This window comes from Prunus avium, chromosome 4 (assembly GCF_965620075.1).
Source record: "Prunus avium chromosome 4, drPruAviu1.hap1.1, whole genome shotgun sequence".
In the NCBI taxonomy this organism is placed as follows: domain Eukaryota; kingdom Viridiplantae; phylum Streptophyta; class Magnoliopsida; order Rosales; family Rosaceae; genus Prunus; species Prunus avium.
This window is the reverse complement of record NC_142287.1, coordinates 32,172,725-32,182,105: the sequence shown is the minus strand read 5'-3', so window position 1 is coordinate 32,182,105 and position 9,381 is coordinate 32,172,725. Positions and strand designations below refer to the sequence as shown.

The 9,381-nt window shown below is 40.8% G+C and overlaps 1 pseudogene; it reads right to left on the bottom strand.

Moving 5' to 3' along the window:
• Positions 1–877: 877 nt before the first annotated feature.
• LOC148295253 (putative wall-associated receptor kinase-like 16 pseudogene) lies at positions 878–8,829 on the bottom strand (annotated as a pseudogene).
• Between the last annotated feature and the right edge of the window lie 552 nt (positions 8,830–9,381).

The following is a 9,381-nucleotide window of genomic DNA, read 5'->3' as shown; positions in this document are numbered from 1 at the left end:
TTTCACAACTTTGTACATATGTCAGACAATCTTAAAACCCGCAGCATCGCGCAGGCACCTTTGCAAGTCTTAACATATATTGCCTTGTATATGTTGTTGTTACAACTTATTAACACTTTGTTTGGACAATTGTGTGATTTTGGACAAAGTTCCTCCTTATTTCTCTGTTTTTTAATGAATAAAATTTGAAGCTAAACTAGTTTTTCACTCAAGAAAGGAATTGCTGAAAAGTTTTTGTGATGTTTATAACAGAGTAGAAAAAAGAAAGAAAAGGTTGACCGGTAAACCTCCAAGAACTTATCAACCTTAACTGGTTTCTAGAAAATTAAAAAAAAAATGGTAGATTTGATTAAGTCAGGGGTTTTCTTTTGGTAAGTCTTGAGAAAGAAAACATCTAAGAAAACAGAGCAACCTCAAAATTCTGACATCCCAAATCAATTTGAATCCCAAAGGAAGCAAGCATATGTATGCCAGCAACAATTTTGCTTTCCCAATTTTGATTAAGTCGGGGGTGAATTACTGGGTCAAACTTTGAACTGTATTAAATTGCATAGTTACCAAACAGTAAAAATATTTGGTCCAAACAGTAAAAGTAACTTCTCTGTTGTCTTAATTGAAGTCTCAACTGATCATCTATATATCACTGGAAGAAAGACATTTTGAATTCATAACATCCATATAAACCAATAAGAAGATATTGGTTTACATTTCGTAGAATACATCACAACTAGACCGTATAGCAACAAGCAATTGATTATCGCCAGCGGCGGATCCAGGATCCGTAACCCAAGGGGTCATAGTGTAAATATTCCAAAAAAAAATTAGAGAGTTTTTCTTTTTCTTATCTATTTTTTCTCTTTCAAATTCTCTATTTTTTTGAGTTCCAATTGTGATATAACATAATAAAAGATAACTTATGATTATAAATGGTTTTAATCAAATATGCCATTGCCAACAACAAAATAAATATAACTACAAAAGTGGGTAGAAAAAAAGAAAGGAAAAAGAAAAAGAAAAAGAGTGTGACTAGAAGATAGATCCATCTTCTTTTATTTATTTATTATTTTTTCTATTCTCCTTTTCTTTTCTTTTATTTAATATTTCCCCCTCTCTTTCTTTATTATTTTCCTTCTTCTTCCAGCCAACCCCTCTTTTTTTTTTATCCTTTCTTTCTCTCTCTGTTTATTTCTTCCCAGCCTCCCTCGCCACTCCCTCACTGCTAACTAAACGAAGAGACTTTCTTCCATTGTTTCACAAACAAGAGCAGCACGAAAGTTGGTTTGGCTTTTGCATCAGTGCACAATCGAAAACAAATGGTCTATTGATTCCATGGCAGACCAACACAAGACACAGACAGGCTGGGACTTTCGTCAAGCACCTGGTGTGAACAGAAGGGGTCGCTCCGCAGCTGTCCAAGGGGTCGTCCATGGAGTCCATAGCCAAATTTCAGGTATTCCAAGGGGTCGTTAGACCCCTCTTGTCCCAACGTGCGTCCGCCTCTGATTATCGCCCATCACCATATGACATTAACATCTGGATTTGCATGCTGTCATATCCACTATTTGTACCACTAGGATGACCACAATCAGCTGTAACATCCACAACATAAGCGTCTGACTTACCTGACCCAAGCAAGTACTCGGTCTCCTCTGGACAATCAGCTTTCCCCCATGGATGCTTTGCCATAATTCTCATTCCCTCTAGCTCCATTGCTACTTCCTTCATGGTAGGCCTATCCTCCCCTTTTAACCTTACACACCTTCTTGCGAGATCGGCCGCATTTCTTAGTGTCTCAATATTTCCCTCCTTGACTATTTCATCATCAAGAATTTGATTCAAGTGATCCACCTCCATGGACCAAACAAAGTGTTAGAGTTTGGCAGGATGATATGTGTTTATGAAAAATGGGAATGGAGAGAATGCAGAAATAAATGAAAATTGCTCTGTATTTCCTTGTGTATTTCGTGTGTAAAATTCTGGTGCACTATGCACAGCCAACTCATTTTTCTGTTAGAGGAGAGAGAGAGCTAGACAAGTCCTAGCCTCAATCCTCACCATCCAACTACACTATCAAAGAGATTATGACACCTGTCCAAGTTAAGTCCTATGAGACTTAACAAACTGACTTAGCCTATGAGCTAAGGCTTAACACTAAACAAAATGATTATATAATACTAAATCAGTTCACCATTTACACACCAACACTCCCCTTCAAATTGTGAACTGATTTCACTCCAAGCAATTCTCTGAGATAAGAGAACTGTTCTCTTGCCAAAGCCTTGGTAAATATGTCGGCTACTTGCTCCTTTGTAGGATAGTAAATCAAGTCTATTACTCCCTGTTGTAGAGCCTCTTTGATGTAATGATACCTTCGGTTTATGTGTTTGGTTTTCTGATGAAAGATCGGATTCTTGGTGATAGCAATAGCTGAGGTGTTGTCACAGTTTAGGGGTGTTGCCACAGTCTGCATCTCACCAAAGTCTTCTAATACAAACCGTAACCAGGTAGCTTGTGCAGTTGCCTCTGATGCACTCACGTATTCTGCTTCAGCAGTAGATAGAGCAACACATTGTTGCTTCACAGATGCCCAAGAGAATACCCCACTGCCAAATGTAAAAGCATATCCCGATGTACTCTTCATATCCTCTTCTGATCCAGACCAATCACTATCACAAAAACCTACCAAAACCGATCCTTCTCCTTTCTTGTATTCCAGACCAAAATCAAGTGTGCCCTGTACATACCTTAGTACCCTCTTGGCGGTTCCATAATGTTTATTTGTAGGAGAATGCATGAATCTAGCAAGCAAACATGCAGCATACATTATGTCCGGTCTGGTTGCAGTGAGATAGAGTAGACTTCCCACTAATTTTCGGTATTCAGCTTCATTTGCAGCTCCACTTTCGTCATCTTTCCTCAGTTTATTAGCTGGTACAAGAGGGATACCAACCGGTTTACAATCCTGCATGCTAAACTTTTTCAAGAGAGTAGAGGCATATTTTTTCTGATGTATGAAAATGAAATCTTCAGTTTGGATAATTCCCATTCCTAGAAAGTGATGTAACAGACCCAAATCTGTCATCTCATACCTCTGCATCATATCAGCCTTGAAGTCTTGCATTAGCTCTTGAGAATTCCCTGTATAAACTATGTCATCCACGTAAATGGATACTATGACCAGATCCGAGGTTCCCTTACCTTTAACATACAATGTTGCCTCACTTGTGCTCCTTTTAAAACCACACTGCATAAGGTAAGAGTCTATCTCTCCATACCAGGCTCGAGGAGCCTGTTTCAAACCATATAAGGCTTTGTGTAATTTATACACCTTATCCTCCTCTCCTTGTATAGTGAAACCATCGGGCTGTTCTACATACAACTCTTCCTTAAGCACTCCATTTAGAAATGCAGATTTCACATCCAGTTGGTACATTCTCCAACTGTTCTTTGCAGCCAAAGCGATAAGAGTTCGTATAGTATCCAACCTTGCCACTGGTGCAAAGGTTTCATTGTAGTCTATCCCAGGCTTTTGTGCATAGCCCTTTGCAACTAATCTGGCCTTATGCTTTTGAACCGAACCATCCAAGTTTAATTTGGTCTTGTACACCCATTTTACTCCAATTACAGGTTTATTGAAGGGTCTACGTACCAACTCCCATGTCTGGTTTTTCTCAATCATGCTCATCTCATTTTCCATCGCCTTTTTCCATGCTTCATCCCGTGCAGCTTCAGCAAAGTTTTCAGGCTCAACTATACATAAATGACATCTCTCATAAATCTCGCTCAAGTTTCTATACCTCAAAGGTGTGTCATCATAATGAGGTGAAGACTGTAGTCCACTCGGTTCACCACCTCCAGCAGCTAAGGGACTATCAATTTCCACTTGAGAAACATCAACAATGACTTCCCCTGTAGGTGCAGCCACGGTTTCTGATGCTCCCATATCTGAAATATCATCTGCAAGTAGTGGAATGCAGATTTCTTTCACTGTGTGCCTCTCCCAGTCCCATTTGCCATTTTCATCAAAGGTGACATCTCTAGAGAGCAAAACTTTCTGAGTTGCAGGGTTCAATATTCGATAACCCTTCTCACATGTTCCATATCCGATAAATACTCCAATGGCACTTGTTGCCTCTAGCTTATGCCTCAATTGTCCCAGGATAAGAGAGTAACACACCGAGCCGAACACCTTGAGATGTTTAAACCCAGGCTTTCTCCCACTAAACCTCTCAAACGGTGTAGTATTCTCCAAAGCTCGGGTGGGACTTCTATTTAGCAAGTACACAGAAGTATTCACTGCCTCACACCAAAGTGTGTAGGGCAGCTCTTTGTCATGAAGCATACACTTTGCCATTTCGACAATGGTTCGATTTTTCCTTTCCGCTACGCCATTTTGCTGTGGAGAGTAAGCGACTGTGAGCTGCCTTTCAATTCCCAGATTTTCACAAAACTGAATAAAATCTGTGGAGATGAACTCTCCCCCTCGATCGGTTCTCAACCTTTTCACATGGTATCCAGATTGCAGCTCAACCATTACCTTGAATTTCTTGAACACATGGAACGTCTCGGACTTGTTTCTCAGAAAATAGACCCAGCACATCCGTGAAAAATCATCGATGAAGGTGATAAAATATTTATTTCCACCGAGACTTGGGGTTTGCATTGGACCACACAGATCCGAATGGATCAGTTCCAATGGTTCCTTGGCTCTCCACTGTGATTCTTTAGGAAATGGCTCCCGATGACCCTTTCCCAATACACAACCTTGGCACACCACATCGGCATTTTGGATTTCAGGCAGCCCCAATACCATTGCTTGGTTCTGCAGCAGCTTGAGACTCCTAAAATTTAGATGTCCAAACCGCTTGTGCCATATCTTGGAACACTCTTGCACCTTTGCTTTCAATGCAACCTCCTTGAGTGTGTTGAAAACCAAAGGAACTATCATGTTGGTTAAGGAACTATCATCGAAAATGTCAACCTTGTGATCCCCAAATACAAGAAAATAGCCATGCTCTGTCATCTGTCCTACACTTAGCAAATTTTCAGCTAGACTAGGTACAAGCATAACCTCCTTTATATACCTCTTACCCTTCATTGTTTCAATGATCAGTGTCCCTTTTCCTGCCACATCAACCAAAGCACCAGTGCCTACCTGAACCTTAGCCTTTACCATTCTGTCAATATCCACAAGTAAATCAGCCCTTGATGTCATGTGGTTGCTGCAGCCACTGTCAATATACCACTCATCACCGACTCTTCTTCTGTCTGCACTAGAGTGGTTTGCATAGAACAGATTTCCGGTTTCTTCAAGCTGATGAGCAAAATTCACCTGTTGGACAGATTTGTTCGTATGACAGTACCTTGCAATATGTCCTATTTTGTTACACTTATGGCACTTGACCTTATTCTTAAGCCAACATTCTCCGTAATGCAATTTATCACAGAACTTGCATTTATTTCCAGCATTATCAGTCTCATTTTTCACAGAGGAATTAGACTTATTACCTCCATCACCTTTGTTACTCCATTGCTGCCCCCGTGACTTGTTATTCCTCTGAGATTTGCTAGTGTGACCATTAGACCGAGATGACTTCGGTCCAACATTCAAGCTAGCAAATGCCTTCTCCGCACTATTGTCACCGTGCCTATCAAGCCTCTGCTCATATCCCTTTAAAATGGCTACAACATCCTGAGCATCAATGGTATCTAAATCCTTTGTATTCTCTATCACAGCAGCTATACTATCATAGGATTTAGGTAAACTGATAAGCAGTTTCTGAACAATACGTTGATTGCTCAGATCCTCACCATAGCTCCTCATTTGGTTTATCAGATCAAACAACTTAGCAATATATCCAGACAAAGAATCATTATCATTCATCCGAGAGTACTCAAAATCACGCCTAAGACCCTGAAGTTTCACGGATCTTACCTGCTTATCACCCACAAATTCTTGTTTCAGAATATCCCACGCAGCCTTTGCAGATTCCTGAGTTGCAATTCGTGGAAAAATTTGATCTGATACAGCCCCTTGGATGATACCCAGAGCTCTAGCATACTTCACCAAGTTCTCACGCATCAGCTTCTTCTCTGCCTCCATGAGCTCCGCCTCCTTCGTCGGAGTTTTGTACCCATTCTCCACAAGATCCCACAGCTCGTGCGAACGAAAGATGGTTTTCATTTTGATTTGCCAGAAATCGAAATTTTCACCATTAAAAATGGGTGCCCTGAGTTCTCCTCCTCCAGACCCAGCCATGTTAGTCTCGATCGATGCAAGCTTGAATCACTGCAATAAGCTTTTGCTTGTGAATCGGAGCTCACCCTAACAATCCCGACGCCCAGAAATTCAGACCAAACTAGGCTCTGATACCATGTTAGAGTTTGGCAGGATGATATGTGTTTATGAAAAATGGGAATGGAGAGAATGCAGAAATAAATGAAAATTGCTCTGTATTTCCTTGTGTATTTCGTGTGTAAAATTCTGGTGCACTATGCACAGCCAACTCATTTTTCTGTTAGAGGAGAGAGAGAGCTAGACAAGTCCTAGCCTCAATCCTCACCATCCAACTACACTATCAAAGAGATTATGACACCTGTCCAAGTTAAGTCCTATGAGACTTAACAAACTGACTTAGCCTATGAGCTAAGGCTTAACACTAAACAAAATGATTATATAATACTAAATCAGTTCCCTCTAGCTCCATTGCTACTTCCTTCATGGTAGGCCTATCCTCCCCTTTTAACCTTACACACCTTCTTGCGAGATCGGCCGCATTTCTTAGTGTCTCAATATTTCCCTCCTTGACTATTTCATCATCAAGAATTTGATTCAAGCGATCCACCTCCATTGACCAAACAAAGAAGCTCGCTAGGTTTCTCTCTTTCTCTGGCCTGTCAAAAGAAAGTGCCACTTTGCTCGTTAGTAGCTCCATAAGGACAACTCCAAAGCTGTAAACGTCACTCCTTTCTGTTAGTTGACTTGAACAGAAGTACTCAGGGTCTAAGTATCCGAGTGTCCCTTGTACTAAAGTTGTTAGTTGAGTTTGATCCAGAGGAATCAATTTTGAAGCTCCAAAGTCTGACACTTTTGTTCTGTAATTTCCATGTAATAGTATGTTAGTTGTTTTCACATCTCTCTGTATGATTGGCATGGAAGTAGAAGAGTGCAAGTATGCTAGTGCTCCTGCAGTTTCTGCTGCTATCTTCAATCGTAATTCCCATGAAAGTGGTGATCCCCTTGTCCTTTGTATTATGAATGTGCTCAAAAAGAGTGCCATTGGTGATGAACTCGTAAACTAGTAAAGGCACTGGTGTCTCTAAACAGCAACCCAACAGCCTCACCACATTTCTATGGTTGATTTGAGAAAGAACAACCATCTCATTAACAAACTGCTCCTTCTGAGTTGAGACACCAATTTTGGACTTCTTTATGGCAACCACTTTGTTATCTGGTAATACTCCTTTGTAAACCGTTCCATATCCTCCTTCACCAAGGACTCGACTTTCATGGTAATTGTTTGTGGCCTTCTCAAGTTCTTCTGCCGTAAAGATTTTTGTTGTCTCCATGGAGCTTCCTTGAATAGCAAGTTGTTGTTGTAACAATAAACCACCATTTTCTTTAAAGTATTTTTCTTTGAGTTTCATGATCTTTCTTCTATGCATTCCCCAATATATCCATGAAATTCCAATTAGTAAAACCAAGAGGCCTGCACAGACACCTGCACATAATTGAAAATTGTCACAACCAAGTTTTATTTTGTAAGTTTTTATGCAGATCTAGTCATAAAAATAAAATTAGAAAAGAAAAAAAAGAGTGTTAAAGATAGATTGGTGATGAACTCGTAAAACTAGTAAAGGCACTGGTGTCTCTAAACAGCAACCCAATAGCCTCACCACATTTCTATGGTTGATTTGAGAAAGAACAATCATCTCATTAACAAACTGCTCCTTCTGAGTTCAGACGCCAATTTTGGACTTCTTTATGGCAACCACTTATTCAAGCACAAAAAAATTTACATGACTTTCTCAAGGAAAAAAAAAAAAAGACAAAACAAATATCATCAACCTTTCCCCCAGCTGGATGCTTTTCCATAATTTGCACTAATCCTAGGAGCTCCATGGCTAATTCGTTCATTGGAATTTGGAGGCCTTTCTTCACCTCTTAACACCAAACATCTTTTTGCCAGATCCGCCACTTTTTCTCACTCTCTCGAAATTATGTGCGTCTTTAAGTAATTCGGCATCAAGAATTTTCAGCTAGCCGACCCTCTTTCACCGAGCAAACAAAGAAGTTTGCTGTAACATCACGACCCAAAATAAAAGGAATAGTGAATTAATTAATTTTAAGAATTATGAATTTACAATTTTGCCATCGGAGTAAGGGTAGTGTGGTTATTTTAATCCGGGAGGATTTCGGGGCAGTGGCTGGTACCTTTACATAGGTCGTACTGAGACAAGTCCGTAAACATGTGGTAGGCTTGAATCGGAGTCGTAACGAGAAAGTTACGAGCAAAACATCACTAGTGGCATAATCGTAAATAAGTTGAAACTGGTTTTTAATTAAAAACCAGAAAACCCTCCCATTTCTCCCTTTCTCTCTCAACCTCTGTGCACTCAACCCCCCCGGGTACTGTTCATTCGAACGGTTTTTGGCCAGCCGCCGCTGCGTCCGGCCACCTCCGGCGAAAAGACCGGTCTCGTTAGAACCGTTGTCTCGTGCTCTCTCCGTTCTGTCCCTTCCCCGACGACAGCAGCCACCGTAGCTGCCGGAATCTGCAAAAAATGGGGCAGATTTTCACCCACATTTCTCAAGCTCGTTTCGGACATTTCCGGCGACCAATTTTTATGATCTTGGTATGTTTTTCTAACCTCTCGACGTGATTTAGCTGCTGGTTGTGTTAGATTTGAGAAATTTCTGCGTTTTGGTAGTTAATTAAGCGATAGAAAATCTGCCAGTTTCGGCTTCCGATTCTGGCCACTTCCGGCCACTTTTGGGGTAGGTCCAAGAATAAAAGTGGTTCCAAATTAGGTGTTTTACCTAGGGCAGGAAGCTTGGCCGGCGGTTTGGAGTTTTTCTGATCGCCGAAAATTTCTTTGGACACCAACGCGCTGCCGGCGCGTGGGGTGGCGCGTGGTTCACTTGTTGGCTTGTTATTCTGTCCTAAAATGATCTCCTAGTTGCTGCGAGCGCATAGGAGTTTTCAGATTTAAATTTGGATAACGTTTGAACCCCGAACAGATTTTACATATTGCGCGATTTCCGGGTTCGATATGTTAGAACCGTTGGATTTTTTCCAATTTAATATATGTTGATCTGGGCATTCCTAGGATCGTGTAGGATTTCACGGATCGTGAATCAGAGCCCCGGATGTTCCAATT